The 23,847-nt window shown below is 43.4% G+C and overlaps 1 protein-coding gene across 1 annotated transcript in view; it reads left to right on the top strand.

Annotated features, from left to right (window-relative positions):
- AUTS2 (activator of transcription and developmental regulator AUTS2) overlaps window positions 1–23,847 on the top strand; it is an 802,406-nt gene that overhangs the window by 343,950 nt on the left and 434,609 nt on the right. The window lies entirely within an intron of this gene.

Here is a 23,847-nt window from a genome sequence, read left to right as displayed (position 1 = left end):
GCTCAGGTAGCCCCTTTGAAATCAATGCCAGATCGAAAGGAAATTGTAGGATGGTTTCTTTATGAATCCTGCATTTTTCTGCGATGATGCTTTTAACAGGGCCTCCGCTGCAACACTCGTATGAAGATTTTTAATAAAACTTTTCTGGTCTCCAGAGGAGGAGGCACGTCTTTGTTACTGGAGAGCTGGAGGAAAGGGAACAATGCAACACAGCTGGAATTTGAACATTAATCCTGTGATTCCTGGGCTGTTTTTTCAGACAGATCAATTTCTCCTGGCTGTAACCAATCTCCAGCCATTTCCTCACGGTCCAGGGCTCCATTTACCATCACTTGGATGCTGCAGCTTGACATAAGCCCCTGACTTCAGAGCAGTCCAGCTGGAAATATCACCTGCCAGACCTGTGGCCCCTGTCAGCTGTGGTTTACCAGGAGTTCACTGAGAAATTAGGGATGAGAGCTGTGGGTGGTGCTGGCTGTCTGGCTGGGAGTTATATTTAGTGCTCCTGTGTCCAGCCAGCTCTGGGTGAGCTCTGTGGCTGTCACTGGGATGGTTTGCTCAGGTCAAGGCTTTGGACAGAAGGCACCACATTCCATGGCAAGAGAGGGGCACTTGGCTGGGCCATGAGGAAGGAGGTCTGTGCCTTGCTGGGGTTGTGTCCCTGAAGAGCTCCTCCAGCAAAAATGAGACCCCTCTCCTGTAAACCCAGGCTTGGAGCCAGTCAGTAATCTGCCACAGCAGATATGCACTCTTCAAACACAACAAAATAAAACATGTAAATAACTGGTAAAATCTGTCACCATCAAAACATTTTTTCCCAGTGGAGTAGAGCTGCACAGACACCCTTGGTTTTGATATATGCTCTCTTATTGCCTTTTTAAAAATTTCCTGAGTAGTGTAATAGTGTGTTACTCTCCAGCAACAGCTTCCCACTGAGGCTCACACTGTGCCTTGCAAATATTCATTTATTGAGCCATGGAGGCTGAGACCCAAATCCCAGCCCAGTCACAGCCATCTCTTGGGCCTTCCTCCCAGAACAACAACCTGCTCTCTCCTCGCAAAATTCATAATAGACAGTAATTTCTCTTGAACTCGTGCCGTTTGTATGGGACTTTCCTCCCAGGCTCTCACATCTTTCCATTCTTGGTTGGATATGGAATCCTCTGCAAGATACACCATTATCTTCACTAGCAGACATTGGTCCTGCTCTCCCTTCCCAGCCTGATTCGTGAGTCTGCATTTGAGTGTGTGATTTATGGAGGAGGGTCCCTGGCAGGGGTGCAGGAGAGCCCTGTGGCTCTGGCCTTGGCCGGGGGCTGCGAGCGCCGAGGCTTGGTCGGGTTTCTTTTTTCTTTTTCCTTTTTTCTTTCCTGGAACTCTGCCCATCTTATTATGAGTTCTTTAGAGAAATGAAATGCAGCAGTAGCTTGAAGAAATCATGGACACTTTCCAGCAGTAAAAGAGCTCTGGAGTCAGTATATAAGCTTTCTCCCCTGGCTGCAGTTAGGAAGGCAGTTGACAGTATAATGGGCTTTTGGAGGGGGCGCCATGGTTTGTGTGTTCTGTTTGATGTTGCAAATACTGAGCCCTCGGGGAGATCAGGAAAAAGGATGTTCTGTTCTTTAGGAAAGGAAAAGATTAACCTGAAATGTGAACTGAAACTTAGGAACTCTGCAGGCCTTAGGTGCGCCAGAGATGAGTTTGCTTACTTTAATGGAAATATCTTCTGTCTTGTAGCAGAGGCGGGCAAGTGTTTTTGCAAGGATTTGGTTGGAGAAGTAATGTGTGTGTGTTTAAAGAGAAATAAAAGCTACAGCCAGGGCTCAAGTAGGTGAGTCTTTAAAGCACAGCAATTCCCTCAAGATGAGTTTCTGACTGGATGCTCTTCAGAGTCAGAAATACTTGTAACTGTTGTCAGAGAAAATCTGGAAATCATATGTGGTCAGTGTTTTTCCAGGGGGAAAAAAGAGGCTTCTGCTGCATTTCTTCTTTCTCACTTCTGCATCCATTTATAGCCATGAGGAGATTTCAGAGATGGGGCAGAACATCTAATGTCACTTTGGAAAGAAGTGTAGGGGGGGAAAAATTAAGCCTTTCCTCTGAACCAGGCTATTTTTATCCATTTTTAGTAAATATTGCTGCCAACAACATATGTGGCTTTCATCAGCAGAAATTGTATTTTCACATCTTACCTTTACGTGCAGATTCAAGTATGCCTTATATTCAATAAGCTCATGCAGTCTGACCAGGTTCCATCCTGGTTGCACCCACACCCCCTTGCTGACATCTTTCTAATGCTGCAGCTTGGGTAAATATAATTTGTAATGTGGATGGTGAGTTTCTCTCCTTTAAGTCACCCTCAGTCTTTTACACAGCTCACAGAACTTTTTTCCTCTTTTTTCTCTGCGTACCACAAGCTTTAGTGTTTCTCCTCTTTGGGAGCAGTCAACAGGATTTTGGGCTAGAGGTCTCTTATAATGTAGGATCCTTTGGATATTGTTCCTTTATCATCTCTGTGTGACTCCCCTTGTTACCCTGAGATTCTTTTATGAGCGATGAGAGTGGTTAATGCTTGATGCAGGGAGATGCATCCTCAGTGAGCACAGATGGGTGGGGCCTTGGATTTGCTCTGCTGGGCAATTTATAGAGTTAAGTTCTGCTTTTTAAATAAGATAGACTTTCAGTCACCCAGAAGGACTCCAGGGAATTGGAAAAATGTGATCTCTGGCATTCTCTGCCGTTGTTTTCATTCCATCTCAAGGATTTCTGAGCTTGCAGGAGCAGAACCCTGAATTTGCAACCTGAACCACAAGATAATTGTCATTTGGTGAGGGGTTCATGGCTTGTTTTTCTTATGTTGTTTCCACTGTACTTACATTTATTGCCAGAAGAGTTGAACAAGTTCTCCTTTAGTGTACAATGATGCCTGAACAACAGGTCCATCCTCTCCAGCAGCTGCTTTTCCTGGCCTGTGGTAACCATAACAGCCAAGAATGAAAGTGCATGAGCACGCTTGTAATTACACAATGGATCTTAATCTGGGCTGATACTGTGAGATATGAATCTATGGCACTTTCAAACTGAAAAAAAAATCAATAAGTAAAACTTCAAGCACTTTCAGTGCTACAGATAATGGGCATATTCCAGGATTTAGCACCAGCTCTGGCTTCTTTCTCAAAAATAGTATCCTGAGCTTTTACAGCTTGCCTGTCCTGCTGGAATTTCCCATTAAGCAGGAAAGCTCTGCTGAGTAAAGGATGATCTTACAGTGTTTCTCCTTCAGTGTAAATGGAGTTTCCAGTTCCACAGACTTGTAATTCACAGAAAAGTTATGGGGAGTTTTAAAGTAAAATTCAATATCCCCTGTTTAGTTGAAGTAGTTTTATGCTTTCATAACACTCTGTATTTACAGAAAATACTGATTATTTTCATCTATGCTATATTATTAACACAATCCCATTTCCTGTAGCTTTGTATCAACCTCAACTTCAGAGCAAGTCCAGGTTTTAATCCAGTCACAATATTCAAGTCTCTGGGGGACAGAATCTGCAGCAGCTTTATTCTTTCTCTTCTCCTTCCCCTTCACCCTAAATATGTTACACCAGGAAACATGACCAGTCATTTTTCCCTATAGTTTTGTGACATAATTCCTGTGTCAGGAATCAGGGGAAAGAGGGGGAGTTAATTTCACTGGAAGAGTGAGGGTTTGTCTCTTTTAGAGTCCAGTCTCACTGAAATCTGTGTAGTCAGTGAGATAAAAAACAAAAACTCTTATGGCCGCTCAAGTTCAGAGCCTGGGTCAGGCTTTTCTCCCAAGGAACAAGGGACAGGACAAAAGGAAATGGCCTCAGGTTGCACCAGGGGAGGGTCAGGTTGGATATTGAGAAATGTTTTCACTGGAAGCCCCAGCCCTGGGGCTGTCCAGGGCAGCAGTGGGGTCACTGTCCTGGGGGTTTGGCAGATGTAGGGATGTGGCACCTGGGGACAGGGTTGGCAGTGCTGGGGCTGTGGTTTAAACCTGCTGCTGTGTCCTTGCCTTAGTGCCAGCTGTGATTTCAGTGTGACTGCTCCCAGCACCTCATGGTGGGGACAGCTCAGGGCTGAGGGCTCTGTCCCAGTGTCACCAGGGGTGCTCCAGGGGCAGACACTGAAGATGTCACAGACATCTTTTATGAAAAATCCTTTCCTTAGCATTTTTTCTCCTGAGAAGCTGAGAGGCCTCAGCAACAAAATGTAAACATTGATTATCTGCTGCTGTGGAATGCAACAGGTGCATCTGGGATTGGCCCATGTTGGATGTTTGTAATTAATGGCCAATCACAGTCAGCTGGCTGGGACAGAGAGCCTGAGCCACAAACCTTTGTTATCATTCTTTGCTATTCTATTCTTAGCTGGCCTTCTGATGAAATCCTTTCTTCTATTCTTTTAATATAGTTTTAATGTAATATATATCATAAAATAATAAATCAAGCCTTCTGAAACATGGAGTCAGATCCTCATCTCTTCCCTCATCCTCAGACCCCTGTGAACACCGTCACAGGAAGAGATGATGGTTTTCCACTGTTGCCTCCTCCCAAGCCTGAATCCCAGAGCCAGGCTTGCCTGAGGTGCTTGGTATCCTGAGAACTTTTTCAAGAACTGTTAGAAATCAGAGTGTAGGGAGTTCCATGCACTTCAAAGTATTCATTAATGAAAGTTTGGCTAAAGCAACATCTTAAAATAGAATGTACAATCAGTGTGCTGTTCCCAAAAAGATTTTTTTTTTTCCCTTAAACATCTTAAAATTTATTAGGTGGGCGTGAGCAAAAGGGTTGTCTCCTTTAAAAAAACGGCTTTGTAATGATTAGCAGGGGCCCTGTATAATTTAAGATATTCTTTACAGTTTATAAATACGGGCTCATAAAAAGTGTAGATATAAAGAAGCTGCGACTTTAAGTCATTAGAAGCCCAATGGTTTGATAAAATAACAGGAAACAGACAATTTATTATGAGCAATCTCAGTAGCTCTGGATTATCTATAAAACTTTTATGGCCCTCCCCAAGTGGCAAGAGGCCATAAAACTTGCCTGAATGAGGGACTTGTTAATTTACTTGTTAAAGCAAATTAAAAATTTATAAGCGCTTTTAGGTAAATGAGATCTTCTCTCATTGCTGCCCTTGCGGGCTCAGGAGTCCTGGGAGGAAAGAAGTGGTTGCTCTCAAACATCACAGCAGAACAATAAAAGCCATTAAATTGGCTCCGTTTATTACTGCAGAGCCAGGCAGCTGTTGCCATGGTTTGCTGGGGGATGCCAGAGGTTGACAGCGTGGCATTTCTGTGGCCTTAAAAAGGAGGCAATAACATTGCCTTTCACCAACCCAGCAGCTCCTCCAGCCTCCCTCCTTTTCCTCCTTTTCCTCCTTTTCCTCCTTTTCCTCCTTTTCCTCCTTTTCCAGGCAGTTTTCATGTACAGCTCTCAAGACCAGCCCTCAGCCTGTCACAGAAAAATCATCTCCTTCTGCCATTCCTTGAATGAGAGGCCACAGTCTCCAGCTGCCTCAAGGGAAATATACATTGGATACTAGGAAAAAGTTTTTCACAGAAGGAATGATAAAGTTCTGGAATGTTCTGCCCAGGGAGGTGGTGGAGTCACCATCCTTGGATGTGTTTAGAAAAGACTGGATGTTGTAGTATTTTCGGGGTCCCCCGTGGCAGGAAGAAAATGATGAATCTGACTCCGTGTTCTTAGAAGGCTAATTTACTATTCTATTCTATTCTATTCTATTCTATTCTATTCTATTCTATTCTATTCTATTCTATTCTATTCTATTCTGTTCTGTTCTGTTCTGTTCTGTTCTGTTCTGTTCCGTTCCGTTCCATTCCATTCCATTCCATTCCATTCTGCAATACTAAAACTATACTAAAGAATACAGAAAGGATAAGACAGAAGGCTAAAAGATAATAATGAAAAACTCGTGATTCTCATCAGAGTCCTGACACAACTGGGCCATGATTGGTCATTAAGTAAAAACAATTCACATGTTGGAAAAACTATCTCCAACCACATTCCAAAGCAGCAAAACACAGGAGAAGCAAGTGAGATAATATTGTTTTCCTTTTTCTCTGAGACTTCTCAGCTTCCCAGGAGCGAAATCCTGGTCAAGAAGATTTTTCAGAAAATATGATGGTGACAGGATGAGGTACTTGGTTTAGTTGAGGTGTCAGGGAACAGGTTGGACTCGATGATCGTGAAGGTCTCTTCCAACCCAGTGATTCTGTGATTCTGTTGTAAAATACATTTATGAACACCAGCAAAACCTTCACAGTTCAGATTGCTTAACCAGGATGTTTAACAGCAAATTGAGTTTTAATTTAATTCAGTGCTCCTGCTGTAACTCAATGCAGTAGTGAGGAAGAAGGGCCTGGCAAGGAAAACGGGGTTGTTGGGCATCTTTGAGCAATCTTTGAAAGCTGTTGAAATGGATTGGAAAAGTGTTTCTCCAGATCACTTCAACAACAGCTTCTTACAGCAGATGAGTTCCAGCTGTGGAAGCGTCATGAGGAGCTACACTTGGTCCCTGCAGCTCCAACTCAGGGAAAAAAAAAACTACTAAGAAGGAAAATTTCTATTGAAAACTCTTAATATTTAGAAAAGACCTGTTTCAGATAAGGTTTTGAATGAGGAGAGTTCTAAATCAAGGTGCAGTGAACTAAACAAAGCCTCTCCTGAACAGCTCTTCTATAAATTGTATCTGTACTTGTAACTACTTCTGTTCAGGAAATATCTTTTACAGAGCTGGTATTATTTAGAAGAGAAGTTAACAGCACTTCCAGGAGGGGAATAGCAGCATAAATTCGAAAGGTTTGTGTTGAGAACACTTCAGGTGATCACTTCAGATATTTCCAGGTGTCTCAAGACTGGCACCCAGAAGTGAACCTGCCTGACCAGTCCATTGGCTGAATTCAGGCCACAGCTCTCAGTACCCATTTCATCCTCACATATTGCATTTAATACTAATTTTGCATCAGTGTGATTTCTATGCTTCTGTATTTCCAAGTGGATATTGCAGGAGTTTCCCTTCAGAATAGGAAATAATTGATGTGAGAAATGCACGGAGTACATGGAGAAAGTCTGAAAGTGTGATCTGCAAGAGAGGCTTGAAAGGATTGGGGCAATTTAGTTTTAAAAAGGGAGTGGAGTGGAGATAGTGATAACAGTGCTCAGGCACAGGAGGAGAGATGTTTGTGCATGTCCATGACAGGTGGGACAGGGGACACTGCGGGCAGGAGATGCAGTGCGGCTGCGCAGGTCACTCCTGCAGGGCAGGGCAGTGCACCAATGCAGCTGCAGGGCTGCAGAGCTCACTGCATGTCTGTTGTAAATGAAAGGTGACTCTGACAAAGGGGAGAGAGAATGATCCATCTGATTCCATGGATATCAGAAGGCTAATTAATTACTTTATTATACTGTACTATGTACATTTCATCTAAACTGAATCTGCCCTGCACTCACTCTTGCTCACAACTGCACAGAATCTCTGATTCTCCCCTGACTGTCCCGTGACAGTCTCACACACACACACACCTGGCCCTGATAGGCCAAGGGAACAAAACATCCTCACTTTGGGTGAACAGTCTCCATATTGCATTCTACTTTGGCACAGCAAGTGATAAGAATTGTGTTTTCCTTCTTCTCTGCATGTCTCACAGCTTCTCTCTGTTCAGAGGGCATGTGAATACCACACGTCTGCAGAAGATTTGGGCTGCCTTAACTCAGGGTCTGCCTGTCAGGAGGGATGCAGGGACCCCTCCTCCTTCTGGGCTGTGTCTGCACCTTCCTCTGCTCTGTGATTTTGCAGTGCTGAGACTCCTCAGAGTGCAGCGGGTAAGCTGAGGACTCAAATACTTGAGGCAGAGCTGCCCCAAAATCTTTATTTCCCATGTGGTTCTGCAGGGAGAGACAGATGTTTAGCAGGACGCTTTTCCTTCACGCTGCTAGACCAAACAAAAGCTTCCAATCTCCAGGAATTCAAGTGCAGCAATTGTAATATTCTGGCACTTCCATCACTCAATACTTGTATTATAAATATTTCATGGAAAAACTGAATCATAAAAGTATTATTTTTGTAGTGTGCCAAGAGTAGATCCAGGCACTTGGAGCATAAAAAGTATGAAAGTCACATTTTAATATTGTGCTCTCCTCACTAAATACAGTGCTAGCCTGAAACTGTCTGACATATAAAAATAAGGCAAAGCCTCCAAGGTATATTAATGGTGGTTATAGAGCTAATGGTTACATGGCAAACTCCCAGTACAGTCATTTCAGCATGCACATTTCTCTGAACCAGATATGACTGGCTGGAAAGGTCTCTTGAAATCCCATCTGGCATCTCCTGGGACCCCACTTCAGCCATATTTCACTGCCCCAAAACTGGATATAAAACGAGCCAAGAGCTCACTGTCTTTCAGTGAGGTTACACCCCTGTGCCTCTGCTCAGCACATCGGAAACTCCCAGCCCTAATCCCCAAAATTCATGGTGATGACAGTGCTTGAAGTCAAATAAATAATCTTTCATGTCCTTCTTACCTAACTACTGTTCTGGTTCCAGACTTTGGAAACCCAAAGAAATGGGGTTTTGTAAATTCCAAATAGGTTTGTGGGTGTTCTCAGCCTCTCTGGATCTGGCCTTAAACCTGAAATAGGCTATTAAAAAAAGGAAAAAAGCAAGTACTGAGGCAGAGCCAGCTTTGTTCAGGCCAAGCCTCTGAGAAGGGTACAGGCACTCAGTGTGATGGGGATAGGATGTTTTTTTGCTGTAGGTGGTCTGTTACAGAAATTTCTATGGAAATATGTAATTATTGCTGGAAGTACATTGAGCCCAGAACATTATTTCTGCTGTAAATTCGAGGGAGGGAGATGGAACAGTAAATACCCCTTGGTGGGGCATCAGTCTGCAGGTAGAAGCCCCAGGTTCATGGCCCTGTTTCTCCTGACTTGAAGCAGTAACCAGAGTGTCTCCTGTTCTGCTGAACTGCAGTACAAACATTTCTTGGTGCACCATGACATCCCCGCTGAACAGCACAGAGTGAATCCAGGAGGCAGAGTCCTGCAGCTGGCTCCTTCCCCAAATCTATGTTTTCTCAAGGCTTTTTTCAATGTTTATTAGTTTAGCCTTGCAATTCCATGTTTACATAAATTACATGATTAAAAGCAAAACAGGAACCTGGGTAGAATGTGGTTTCTGTTAAAATCATTCCCAGTTCCTTGCTAACTTAACCCTTTTGAAAACCAGAGACACTTAGGGAGGTGCCTACGTGTTTAATGCACAGGGAGCCTGTGTTCCAGCCCCACAGGGAGGTGTGTGGAGTTATTCCTCAAGATATTTATTTATTGGCTTTAATCCTACAGTAGCCAGGCGTTGACAACAAATATTGAATAACATCAGCCTTTTGCTGCACCCTGGGAGCCAGGAGAAGGACTTGCCTCAGCTTAATTTAAATCATAACCTGCTAAATTGGGGAAAACCTGCAGAAAAATTCATCAGCTGCATATCTGAGGAGGGAACACAGGAATTAGCTGGTATGGGGCACAGAGATTTCAGTATCAACTAGTGTTTGCATGGGTAGAGCTTTGATGAATATTACCCCATGTTCTTATCATAGATGAAAAAAGGAAATATAAATTAGAGGCTTATAAATATAGAATTCCCCTGTCCTTTGAAGAACTTCATTCCATACAGTTTGCATGAGAATGCTTTCACTGATTTTTAAAAAATGAGTTTGTTTGGCTGGGTTGTAAGTAACGTGTAGGGCACAACATTTTAAGTAGATGTCCTTTGTCTGAAGTAGCTAAAAAGAGACATGAGATCTGTGAGGGGTTAATTCCTATGTTCTAAATGAAAATGGAATTAGAAAATGAATTCCCCTCTAACATCTCCACTCAGTGTGCAGATCAAAGCCATCATAGGAGTAAATTTATGTCTGATAGTGTGGACGGTTTCAATGCACACTGGCGAAATATCATGCTGATTGCTGATTGAAAACAGTTGTTAATTCTCTACTTCACTAAATTCAGAGTGGAAAAACTTTCCTTAATAAAGAACAGATTGAAGAGAACCAAGACCTTACTGTGTGGAAATTAATGGCAGATGCATATACTGGTAGTTAAAATGTTTCATTAGATGTTAATGTCTTGCTGTGTTTTTAATTGTTCAGAAATTAGCCTCTAGAATATTAAAACCATCTGTTTGTTATCATGATGAAACAGAATACTTAAATAGTTATTAATTTTGTAGGCTTTTTTTTCCTTGTCTGCAAAACTTTGATCTGTTGAGATTTCAATGGATGCTGGATGCAAAAGTGAAAAACAATTTTAAAACACCTTGGTGCCCCAAATCTCAGCATTTGCTGCCTGCCACCCATATTTTGCATGCCTGCTTTATTTCACAAATTATTATACACCAAGGAGAAGCTGACGTTTTTTAGTGCATGGAAGGAGCGTGCTGATGCTTGCTGAGCCTGTATAATGGTTGATTTAAACTGTAATATGCTACTTTCTCACATGCTGATACTTAGGTTTTCAGTCTTGTGGGTCATTTTAAAGCCCAAATATTTCAAAGCATGGAAGGGATTCCATGTTGATCCATCAGCACGTGGCTTTGTCTTCCTTTATTTGCAGTTATTTACAGCTTTTTTAATTTTTTTTTTTTAAGATTGAGTTTTGGCAAAGTTGGGGGTTGACAGTTATTTGGATTATCATTTCTGATGGGTTTTTTTAATCATCTAAATGAGCAATAATGGGCTCCTGCAGGCCCTGACTCAGGTGAATATTCCTCTTTATGGGAGCACACCTTGGATCTATTTCTGGCTTAACAGCAAATCTAAGCTTACTTTATTTCTGAGGTGAATTTAACTAAGTGCTGAAGTGCTGTCTGCTGTAACATGTATGTACACACAGCTCTCCAGTGTGAAGAGCACGATTTATAATACATTTTGTAATGCTTGTTATACGTGACTTAAGTGTGAAAATTTATTCAGCAAGTCTAAACATTACTTAGAGAGCCATTAACATATCTTTCCAAGTGATTTTTGACCTTTTTCTGAATAAGCACTTTACAAATTATTAAATGCCAGGATGAGGATTAATTCAAGTAACTGTAATTTGATAGTAGTCCTCTATTATAGATTTTTTGCACTTATCTTGAAACAATAATAAAGCTCCACTTATCTAATATATGACTATATTTTCAAGATGGGTAAGTTTAATATAATTTTAAAGCATAGAAAAGAGAAGTTAAATTAGGGGGGTTTATCAGTTTAAGGCACAGAAACAGTCTGTCAAGTATTTATGGTGGTCACCCAGTTCATAAACGGCTTCTGCATCCCTTGAAGTTGGTGGCAATCCTGCAGTTGTCCCCTGGGATTCTGGTGGCCATTGGGTCTTACCCTGATGCCACCTCTCTGCCAAGGCTGCCAGCACAGGGATGGCTAATGATTTTCTGGAAATGAAGATGGTTTTGGGCTTGGGCTGAGGCAACAGCTCATCAGATCTATCAAGCATTAAATCACCTTTGGTCACTGTTGACTGAGGACAGACTACAAGATACTACAAGATTGATCAGGAGATTTTTTTTTTTTTTTTTTTTTTTGGCATTTGCAAACAGGAGGATTCATTATTTCAACTGGCAAAAGTAGTTCAAGGTGAAACTTTGAACTGGAGGGATGGATGGATGGATGGATGGATGGATGGATGGATGGATGGATGGATGGAAGGATGGAGGATGGATGGATGGATGGATGGTGGATGGATGGATGGATGGATGGATGGATGGATGATGGATGGTGGATGGATGGATGGATGGATGGATGGATGGATGGATGGATGGATGATGGATGGATGGATGGATGGATGGATGGATGGATGGAAGGATGGATGATGGATGGATGGATGATGGATGGATGGATGGATGGATGGATGGATGGATGGATGGTATATGGTGGATGGATGGATGGATGGATGGATGGATGGATGGATGGATGGATGATGGATGGATGGATGGATGGATGATGGATGATGGATGGATGATGGATGGATGGATGATGGATGGATGATGGATGGATGGATGGATGGATGGATGGATGGATGGATGGATGGATGGAAGGATGGAGGATGGATGGATGGATGGATGGATGGATGGATGGATGGATGGAGGATGGATGGATGGATGGATGGATGGAGGATGGATGGATGGATGGATGGATGGATGGATGGATGGACAGAACAGTCAGAAAGCACAGTGCTGCAATGTATTTTACATTATTGCTTAGATGAGGGAAAGAGAAAGGTATGCAAAAAGAAAAATGAAGATCCAAAATGCTGGGATAGCTGAGTGTGTTCAGAGCTCCCCTGTAAATTCTGGATAGCTGAGTGTGTTCAGAGCCCCCCTCAAGATGCTGGGGTGCTGACTCTGCCCAGAGCTTCCCTCTGACAGAGGCAGGTGCAGCACAAGTGTTCCCCAGTGGCACCTTGCCATCTATCAGAACTAATCCAGATTCAAACAACTTCAACAATAGTTCCTCCTTTTGCTTTTCTCCTGAGTTATTTGTGATGACTAAACTCATCTCCACATCAATGACAGCTGCTAATGAATTCAGATGCTTCATTCCCTTCCCTTCTGTGCTGCTTCAAATAGATTTTCTTTGCCAGATACTTCAGCTTCCCTTTCCTGCTAACAAATTGGTACTGAGGTATATTGTTGTGACTTCTGCTTCTGCCATTCAAGCAGGAGGAAAATACAATATGTATAGATGTGAGTTATATGTCAAAATGCTTTTACTCCCTCTCCCCCCTCCTCCCTTCACATTATTAAATTATAGAGAAATGCTATCATAATAGCCTCTTGGCCAAGTCACTGAGAGCAGAGTTATGGCTCCCTTGATAAATTGCAAAACATTATTAAGTTTTGCTCTTTGGGCTGAGAGTATTGGCATAAAAGGACATCAACCCCAGTCAGATTGGTCTTGATTGCTGCTTAATTGCTGCTTGTTTGTGTTAGCGATCATGTGGTTTGATTGATCTTGCCCTGCTTTTGTCATTATTGTTACAACTTCCTAGTTTTCTCCTTGTACAGAGACCACAGGATGACTTTTAAGTCTTGAATAATTTATCTAGCTGGGCAGTTAAACGGCTTAAAATAGTATTAGAGTTTTAAGCCAATAGCTCAACCTTCAAATCATTATTTATGCAACCAAGTTATTAAATATTTATTCTGGGCTTATATTGAACAATGAAATAACAGGGCTCCTTTATGTTAGCAGTGGTAAGCATCCCGAGGTCCATCCATGAATACTGATACTTCCTTCTTCAAGACATTTATTTACTTCTGTAATGCTAGCTGGTGTCACATTAGTGGTCTGCACTGAGGAAGGAAAGGATGGTGGTCACCATGCCTTAATTCAAGCCAGTGAGTACAGTCACTGCTTTTACTCAGGCTGCTTCACCTCTTTAGGTATTCCAAAAGGTCTCATCCTTTCTTGCATCTCCTTGGCACCTGAGGAACAGCTATCCTGTGGGCTTGAAACAGGTGGAACTCCACAGGAGCTTCCTTGGGGTTGTGTTCCCCCTCATTAAAGCAGATGGAGGCTCTTAGCTGGATTTGTGGACAGTTCTAGAGCTGCTGTTGGAGTTTTTCAACCTGGCCTATTTTCTGTTTGTTTCATCATGAGATTGATCTGATTTTCTTACTAAGGTGTTCTTTCCCTGAGTTACACATTTCAAAGGCAGCCAGAGGCCTGCCTTAGAAAGTTGAGTATCAGACACTGGGCTCAGCGCCACCTCCTCTGAAACAGGCACAAAATGTTGGGGTAAAACTGCCAGCTTGGGTCCCCATTCTCTACATGGGCAAAGCCTAAATGAGACCTCAAAAAGCAGTCCCTGGTGGAAAGTGCTGCAGTCAATGCACGTGCACTCCTGGGGAGAGGGGGGCCAGGCAGGGCAGCAAGAGTTCATGACTCTCCCCAGAACACTTAAATCTGGTTTGGGGATGTGCAGAGCAGAAGCGAGAAGTGTAAGTGGTGTAAATGTCTGAATAACAGCCAGAAATTGTACATGGATGGATGGATGGATGGATGGATGGATGGATGGATGGATGATGGATGGATGATGGATGGATGGATGGATGGATGGATGGATGGATGGATGGATGGATGATGGATGGATGGATGGATGGATGGATGGATGATGGATGGATGGATGGATGGATGGATGGATGGATGGATGATGGATGGATGGATGGATGGATGATGGATGGATGATGGATGGATGGATGGATGGATGGATGGATGGATGGATGGATGGAGGATGGATGGATGGATGGATGGATGGATGGATGGATGGATGGATGATGGATGGATGATGGATGGATGATGGATGGATGGATGGATGATGGATGGATGGATGGATGGATGGATGGATGGATGGAGGATGGATGGATGGATGGATGGATGGATGGATGGATGGATGGATGGATGGATGAGGGATGGATGAGGGATGGATGGATGGATGGATGAGGGATGGATGAGGGATGGATGGATGGATGGATGGATGGTCATATTTACAGGAAAACAGACATATACTGAATGAACTAAACTTTCTGGAACTAAATAACTAGGTGATCTTTGTAATAAAGTTGTATTTATCTTTGTGGATAAAAAATCGATGTTGCAAGAAGAAAGAAGAAGCAGAAAAGTTGTTGACAGACAAAGGGGAGTCAATCCAAGTAAAATGACACAGCAGCTGCTAATTAGATTAAGAAAAAGATGTATGCTTGCCTTGTGGATAAGATAGAACTACTTATCAAGAGATGCATGAACAAAGTGGAGCAACCAAGCAATGCTTGACTATGTTCACCAAGAAAAGAAGCAAATATAAACAATGTATTGAAGTGCAATAAATGGCTTTTGCTTGATTCACATTGAATTTTTATGTGCAGAGTCCTTTGTCTTTTCTCCACAGATGGATGGATGGATGGATGGATCAGAATGGGGATGGATGCATGGATGGATGGATGGATGGATGGATGGATGGATGGATGGATGGATGGATGGATGAGAATGTGGATGGATGGATGGATGGATGGATGGATGGATGGATGGATGGATGGATGGATGGATGGATGAGAATGTGGATGGATGTGTATCCATGCAGACAAGGATGGCACTCCTGTGGCACTGCACATCTGTGTTTCTCAGAGGTGGTTTTTAAGCAGACAAAGACAGGTTTCCCCTACACAGGGCCTAGGGAGGGGCTGTAAATCCATGCTGGGACACCAAGAAGCCCAGCAGCAGGGCTGGGTAAGCCTGGGAGGGCAGGTGGGCCCCAGCCTGGCTGCAGCCCCTCTGGCTGTCCCTGAGCAGCCCGAGCCTGGCTCCCCATCCCTCTCTGCTCCCAGCCTGGGCTGTGCAGGCTGCCTGCACAGATTGATTGGTACAATGGAGAGCTTTGCAAGGTGTAATTTTAAAGGCCGTGTTTTTCACTGTGCAACCATCAAAATGCAAAGGGTCAGGAGAAGCCTATATTTTTTTGCAATTCAGCTTTTGAAGTGTGCTGAAATACGCTTCATTTGCTGCAATTGCCAACAGCTTGCTGTTTCATACCACTCTTAACAGGAGCTGGGGAACAGAGCGAGTCTGTTACACTTTCTGTGGTGTATAATGTATGTATGATTCTGGGGTGTGATGAGTTTATGCCAAATTTATCTTTGATTTCTGTATAAACAGCACAGAAAAAATGATGGGCTGCATTCTCTGTGAAACTTAGATAAAACAGAGCTACAGACCTCCTTCAGAGTACCTTCTGTGTGCTGTGGATCTAAGGTTGCCCAAGCATATAATGAAGGAGAAGAGGATCTGGAAATAAATGCCTGTTTCTTTCTCCCGCACCCCCGCCTGGCGAGGATGCTGTTTATTCTTAGCCTGTGTTGCTTCAGCTCCTGCTCTGCCAGCAGAGCCCCATCCCTTGGTGTGTCTGCAATAGCAATGCTAAATAGCCAAATTCTCCCCAGGAGCACAGGGGGGGAGCTCTGCTCCCTTGCTGCATCTCCCCCACTTAAGGTTGTAAGGGATGAGTTCCCCTACTCCAATTTCTTGAGCAAGTGCAGCAGCAGACTCTGGATCAGCTCAGAGGCAGCAGGAAATGACCAGCAGTGCTGTAGAATAAGTGAGTTAAAGACACCCTTGTTCTGTATCATTGAGCTGATTAGAAAATTGTTTGTAGTTATTTGTTCAATTTAGATTTTTTTTTTTTTTTTGTCAACAGGAAATTGAAAGAATGTACATATGTTTATTCTTGGTTTTTCCATAAAGAGTTTTAGAACAGAAAAGTTATTTTTTTCTTCTAATTAAAGGTAGGAAGGAAACAAAAGATAAGACATTGTCTTTGTGGTTTACCTGACTTTTACCATAAAAGTAAGCAAAAAAATTAAGCTTCATTTCTGGTAGGGATGTCAGATCCCAGGATGATGGCATGGAGGCCTGGGTCCTCAGAAGCTGGCAATTTCTTGGAGCATCTGCATTGGTTGTCATAAGATTGTATATCAAGAGGTAAACAGAGAGCCTCTCCTAATGTTTTATTGTATCTCTCAGGTAACAAAATTTTTCTTCCCTGAGGTGAAAAATGTCTTTGCATTAATAATGTTCAGAGTCCACACATGGTGTGAATTCTTTTTCCATATTTACTGACTAAACTTGTGTGCTGTAAATATTCTTCCTCCTCATTATCTCACCTCTGGCTTGCTTTCCTTGTGCTGCTCCCCTGTTTAGGCAGTTGTGGTGTGCATGGCCTTGTTAGAATTACAGTGGAGAGGTCTTGCTCCAGACCCAAAGCACCTTTAATGCTTTGGTGACATGGGAGTGCTGTACATGGAGTATTTGTCTAACTTCTGTCAGCAGCAGGAGAGATATAAATAGAAGTTTTGAAATGAACAGCTTTTAATCATGATTGAAATCAGAAATAACAGCCCTTGATTTATCCTGTTGTTTTTTGGTTATTTCTTGCCATGCAGTTCTCCTTTTGTTTGTTTTCATACAGCCAGATTTGTTCTTGATCATTGATAAAATATGTTTTCTTTGCAATCTGACATGGAGTTCTGCATGAGATGTGCTGCTGCTCTTTTCTGGCTGGTTGAAGGCACGTGTCCTGGTTTAGGGCAAATTTGGGAGAAAACCTCCAAAGGGCCCCTCCAGAAAGCAAACCCACACGGCTTCTCCCCCCAACCAGGTTGGGAAGGATTCCTTGGAGAGAAGTGGAAAGAACCTGTTTATTTAACAGGCACAGCACCCCCAGCACACAGAATGAACAATACCAGGTGACACCACTCTGTCACTGCTCTGACAAAGATGACAAATTCAGAACAAATTCAGAAAGTCTCTCTGGGGGTGGTCGCTCTGTTCTCAGTCCCTCCTGTGCTGGGGCAGCTGCTGCAGCCACAAGGTGCAAACTCTCGGTGTTCCCAGGGCCCAGCCCGGAGCAGGCTCGAGTGGGTCCAAAAAGGAAAGGAGAAACAGTCCAGGAAGAAATTGGGACTGCTGAGCTAAACTAGCTAATGAGCAGGAGCAAAAAGCAGGAGCAAAGCAGAAGCAAGAGCAAAGCAAAAAGCAAAAACAACACCATGTACTGCCCTGTCTGTGTGTCCTGCCAGCCGTGGGGAAGCAGAATCTCTGCTGCTCAGAGTGACTCTGAGATATGTACAAGCTTCTTCTTTTTCCCAGCCTGGACATCGAAGGAGTCAGGATTCTTTTGTTCTCATTCTCAAGGTTGTTTATTATTTCTTATCTATACCATTCTTTCTCTGACTCACCACAGCTCTGTCTGGCAGGTTGGGGTGAGGCACACTGACACCCTCAGAGGTGGTGTTGTCTTTTTATACTAAAAACTACATGTACATTATTTACCATAACTTCCCAATACCTATCACCTATGTTAGACAGTGAGCTGCTACTCTAAACCAATCTAAAAGCGTCACCATCACAGCAGAAAATGGAGACCATAAAAGAAGGAGAAAGGCTGAACACATCCAGATTAGTCCATCTTGTCTCCTGAATCCCCAAAATTCTACTTTTTCACCCTGTGATAAATTCACTATCATTCTACTTAAACTTTCTTGACTTGTAATTCTTCATGTAAAGGTTGGTAATTGTTTTTTCCATGGGTCAAGATCAAAGGCACAGGGGTCTCTTGGGCTCTGTGCCAAGGTCTCTGGGCCCCCTGGCAGGGTCTCGAGTCCTCCAGGGCAGCCAGAGGAGTTTCCTGGGTTCTGACAGCGGGGAAGTGGCTGATAACAAAACAAAACAAAAAACATTTGCTCTTCAGAGCCAGTCTTAAAGGCACAGACCATGATATCCAGCATGAACAGAACACACCAATGGGGATACGAGCATTGTAACATCACGCTAGGACAGCACCCAGGGCTGTGTGTGCTGGGCAGGGCTAGGCTGGGCTGGGCTGGGTTGTCTGTGCAGCCTGGCCTCTCTGGATGTCAGAGCCCTGCAGGATGGCCCAGCAGGCCAGGGCTGTGCTGGATAATTGAGATCTCACTGCCTTCAGCCAGGCTTCCATCTCCAGGCTGTGCTCCCTGGCCTTAGGAGCAGCTTGTGTGACCGTGTTCACAGGGGTCTCAGGATGAGGGAAGAGATGAGGATCTGACTCCATGTTTCAGAAGGCTTGATTTATTATTTTATGATATATATTACATTAAAACTATACTAAAAGAATAGAAGAAAGGATTTCATCAGAAGGCTGGCTAAGAATAGAAAAGGAAAGAATGATAACAAAGGTTTGTGGCTCGGGGCTCTCTGTCTGAGCCAGCTGACTGTGATTGGCCAATAATTACAAACAACCACATGAGACCAATCCCAGATGCACCTGTTGCATTCCACAGCAGCAGATAACCATTGTTTACATTTTTTTCCTGAGGCCTCCAGCTTCTCAGGAGGAAAAATCCTAAGGAAAGGATTTTCCATAAAAGATGTCTGCAACAGCTTGCACTCATCAGCAGCCCCTGGTGTGTCTGTGCTTCTGCCTGGATCCGTGTGTGCCACACTTTGGAAAAGGCTGTGCCTGCCAGAAGTGACCAAAATTCCCATTCCTGAGTCCTGTTCCATGCTGGGAAAAGGCCAGAGAGCAACTGGGGTCAGTGGAAATGTGTGTGTGCTGTGCCCTGCTCAGGACAAACTCCTGCTATGGGTCATGAGTGGGGCTGGGCTGTGCCTGGCCAGGATTTTGGAAAGCATTCCTAATGGCACATGCAGGAGTCGCTGACCTGGGGAATTCACTCACCCAGGTGGGAGCAGGGGCTGCCTCACCCTTGCCAAAGCTGTTTAAATAAAGGATGACAGGCAGAAGTGGAAGTGGAATTCTCCTCCCCACAGCAGGGCTCTGCCATCTCTCAGGGAGCAGGTGTCCCCTCCCTTTAGGACTCTGGCTGTGCCCTAACAGGGAGAGGTGTGAGTATTCATAACTTTAAAGTATAATGTAGTGAAATAATCCTTTAATTCCATATGGCATAGAAGCTCAGGCACCTCAACACTATACTGTAGATTTACTGCTGCCAAATGGTGTGGAGTTTTTAAATTAAAATATATTTGAAAATAAAAAAGCTCAGGAGAGCCACATTTGGGTGTTTTTGACATGATATATAAGCTCTGTGAAAAAGGCTTTTGCCAAATTCTCAGCTGGTTTATTCATTTTGCTTCTTGTTTATGGGCTACAATGGAATTATCTAAAGTGGCTTTGGGATCCAGCACAGCCAACTGTGACCCCAAGAGCATGATGCTCCCTGGAGTCTGGGGCTCAGCTGCCCTTCCGTCCTCCCTTACACTTTTAACATGATCAGCTCTGTCCTTTCTCCTTTTCCTGGCTGGGAGAAAAGGCCACAGAGAGCCCTGCTGCCATGGATTACCCTTAGGAGAGTGTTATGGCTTTGTCCCCTCCTGTCATGTCACAGAGGTGTCTGGCTGGCACAGCAGCTCTAGGTCTGTCCTACTCCTAAACGTGAGAGTTTAGCTCTGCTCTACCCTCTAACGCTGAATGGAGCCCAGCAGAGCTGCTTTCCCTGGACACAGATGAATATTCAGTTTGCACTTTCACTGTCACAAAGTAGGGCTGAGTGTTTCCCTGCTGCAAAAATAGTTTTGCTAGATTCCAAGTCACCTGAAAATCTCTCCGTGGGCTGACAGAAGAGTTGCTGTTAGCACTTGCTGTGACAGCAGTTTCATGTTGATGCTTCTGCATCTATTTTGGTTTATTCATAATTTCTGGATGGCTTCTGTGGGACCTTCAGGCTTGAGCTTCATCAAATGGTCCCTCTTGGTGTTCCATATCTTGTTCCTCTCCTCTCTGTGCTCTCAGTGTCCCTCATGCCAGTGCCCAGCTTTGCCTCCATCCCTCATCACTCTGCAGAGCTGTGACTGAAGTTTTGTGACTCAAAACCACATCACGGCTGAGGCCAAACTCCCCCAGCCCCTCTCACACCCCTCCTCAGCAGGGCAGGGGAGGGAAGAAGTTTCTGAGGTAAAGGCAAGGAAATCACCCATTATTGTCATGGGCAAAACAGTCTCCACTTGGGGGCAAAAATTCAATTTATTTTCAATAAAAATAGGTTTGAGTAGTCAGAACAATGACAAAAATTGCAATGCCACCCTGTGCCCCCCCAGCTCAGCTTCCCTCCTCCATCCCTGGCTGTGGTGCAGTGGAATCCACCATCACCCCCTGGAGAAACTGCCCTGATGGAAAAATCCTCCCAACAATCCAGTTTTGGAGAGCAGGGAACACCTATTCCTCTCTGTTTGGGGCAGGTGTGGTGAAGAATCAGAAATAAAACCTTCTGCTGAGCCCTGAGCCAGCAACCACCCTTCCAAATCTGCTTTTTGGCCTTTTCCTTTAATAGAAATGTAGTTAGGACTTTATGCAGTTCTGCTTGACTTCTGGTGTCCTCCAGCAGATTCAAAGGCATTACAAACAGATTCTGTAGTGCAGTGAAGATTTTTAAAAATGCAATGCTAAGGATGACCAAGAACTAGAAAAGTTTTGGAGCAGTGGGTGTGCCCCAGGATTGGGTCCTGTGTGGTTCAGCCTGGGCAAGTGTTCCTGAGGTGCTTTTTTTGCATGTACCCATCTCTGTCTAGGGGAGTCCCTGAGACTGCACATATTCCTTGTGAGTCAGAGACACACTGAGTTTTTAGGGTTTTGGGCTTTCAATCTAGAAAATGTCTCTATCTCCTCTTTGTGAGACCCTTTAGATGGATCCCTTCATGGACGAATTCATTCCCACTGTGAAAGCACAGAATCAAAGTCACTTTTTGTAAACCCTTTTGCACTCCTTGCCTGGTGCAAATGAGAAGATTAATGCTGTGTTAATGTGGGAAGTTCCTCAGTGAGACCTGTGTAGAACCACAGAATAACCTGAGTGGGAAGGGACCCCAAGGATCACCCAGTGCAGTCCCAGCCCTGCACAGACAGGAATAATGGGATTTTTGTGCTGCTGCTGTTTGCATGGGGTACTGCAGCCATGATATTTGATGAAAAATCCTTTCCTTAGGATTTTTCCTCCTGAGAAGCTGGAGGCCTCAGGAACAAAATGTAAACAATGATTATCTGCTGCTGTGGAATGCAACAGGTGCATCTGGGATTGGTTTCATGTGGTTGTTTCTAATTAATGGCCAATCACAGTCAGCTGGCTTGGACTGTCTCAGTCAGTTGCAAGCCTTTGTTATCATTCTTTCCTTTTCTATTCTTAGCTAGCTTTCTGATGAAATCCTTTCTTCTATTCTTTTAGTATAGTTTTAATGTAATATATATAATAAAATAATAAATCAGCCTTCTGAAACATGGAGTCAGATCCTCATCTCTTCCCTCAACCTAAGACCCCTGTGAACACCTTCACAGGGTACCTGCTAGAAATAATAGAGCAACAAGAGCTCTCAACATTGCACTTCAATTTTTTCCAAGGAAAGTTGCATTTCCATGGGGAAGCTGATTTTGGGTTCCTGTGTGCCCCAGGTGATGAATGAGATGCACAGAGTGTAACTAAAGATCCCCTCTGTTGTCTGTGGGCCTCTTGAGCAGCCCTGTGCTGTTTCAGCATTGTTTTTAGCAGCTGAATCTGTGCAAATATATTGAGATGAAATGACCCATGGCCTGTCCACATTAAGTGTTCTCATGTGAGTTTGAGTGTAACTTTAGGTTCTTAAGAGAAGACAACGGGCACATTTCCATGCTTTACTTTTTTAATTTAACACAGATTGATGGGTTCTGGAATAAAATGCAAACCCTCAACAGTTTGGCACATGGAGAAGCTCAGCTTGGAAAAAAAGAAAGGAAAATATGGAAAGCTTATAAATCTTAACTTGGACTTATTTCTGAGTTTGCTGTCTAGTCCCTGCAGTCCCTCACTTTTTTTTCTACAGAGTTTCAGGCTCAGATGTCTTCATCATGTTCTCTTACTCCTTATAAATTGTGTCTAGAAAATTGACACCTGCTGGGTTTGTCTTCTCTTCTCTGTAAATAGCTGGAATTCGTGATGCAGAAGAATTATAAAACTGGGCTGTTATTATTAGTTAGCAAATAACTAATGTGTGAAGATTGTGTACAAACTAAATTTAGGTTCTAGAAATAAAATCTAAGGCTGGAAAAAAAATTCTTAACACCCTACTTGCAATAAGAGCTTTTCCATCATTGGGTGGATGTTGACAAAAGACCAAGTCAAGGAAACTTGATCCATTTTCCTTTGGGTGGGTAAATGTTAAACTTGGGACCATAAAATTACAGGACATGGAGGTCCTAGATCAGATCAGGGAGTTATAGATGAAGTGTAAGACTTCTTGAATTCGTTATCCTCCCCTCTGCCTCCAAGAGCTGCTCCCAAGATCTCTTAGATCTGGCTGATAAACCATTCCGTTGGAAATAAAAATCATTTTACTGAGAATGTTCTGGCTGAGCTGTGGAATATTTAGTTTATTTATTGAATTGTAAGTGTCTGACAAATAGCTCTGGTCCTTCTGCTACATTTTCTTTGGGCTGAGAGTTTGCCTGTGCCATTTTTTGCAGTTGTGCTCATGCCTTGCAACTCAGTTGTGCGTTGGAACTTTTAGTTTCGTGGACTTTGTGTCCTTATTTTGATTTGACTGAAAGAGAGCACCCAAAGCTTCCCTTTAGTGGTGAGGGGAGCGAGGGATTAAGGAGAAGTGGCACAAAAATACCAAACTTGCAGATGCAGTTTGCTCTGGCAGTGGTAGGGAGAAAATGATAACCTGAGGGTGAGGATGCTTTTTGTGCTCCTTCAGTGACCCTGGGAGGGAGCAGCTGTGGCTGTGGGTGAACAGAGTGTACAGGTAGGAAAACATCAGCTGAAGTGTAGGTTTTATTTGTGTGCACCTGTAAAAGTGCATTTGTGTGAATTTTTGTGTGTGCTTGTTTCTGGGAGAACTGGAAATAAATGAGAGAGAGAAAAGAAAGAGGGGGGAAAAGGGTGATGGAGAATGTTGGAAGAGGAACCTTTGGTCTCCAGTCATGGCATGGAGATGAATGAATACCTGCTCCAGTAGAGTGTGAATGGAACTTACCATCATCATATTAACAATCAGAATAAGTTAGCAGGAGTTGTTTGGTGTTTCTTATATGGATATTGATAAGTGTAGTAGGTCTCACATAAAATATTTCTTTTGGTACCTCACCAAGTATTTTCTCTGCATTTACCTCTGCTTCCAGTATTTATGTGTGTGATCTTAAGTCTAAATTTCTGAAAGAGCTTTCTTGCTCACCAGAGTTAGTTCAAACAAAGCATCAGCAAGACTAAATGAAAATTTCAATACAT

The sequence above is a fragment of the Ammospiza nelsoni genome, chromosome 21, assembly GCF_027579445.1.
Source record: "Ammospiza nelsoni isolate bAmmNel1 chromosome 21, bAmmNel1.pri, whole genome shotgun sequence".
Taxonomy (NCBI): Eukaryota; Metazoa; Chordata; class Aves; order Passeriformes; family Passerellidae; genus Ammospiza; species Ammospiza nelsoni.
Note: the sequence above shows the minus strand (reverse complement) of the source record. Positions and strands in the feature narration are given on the sequence as shown.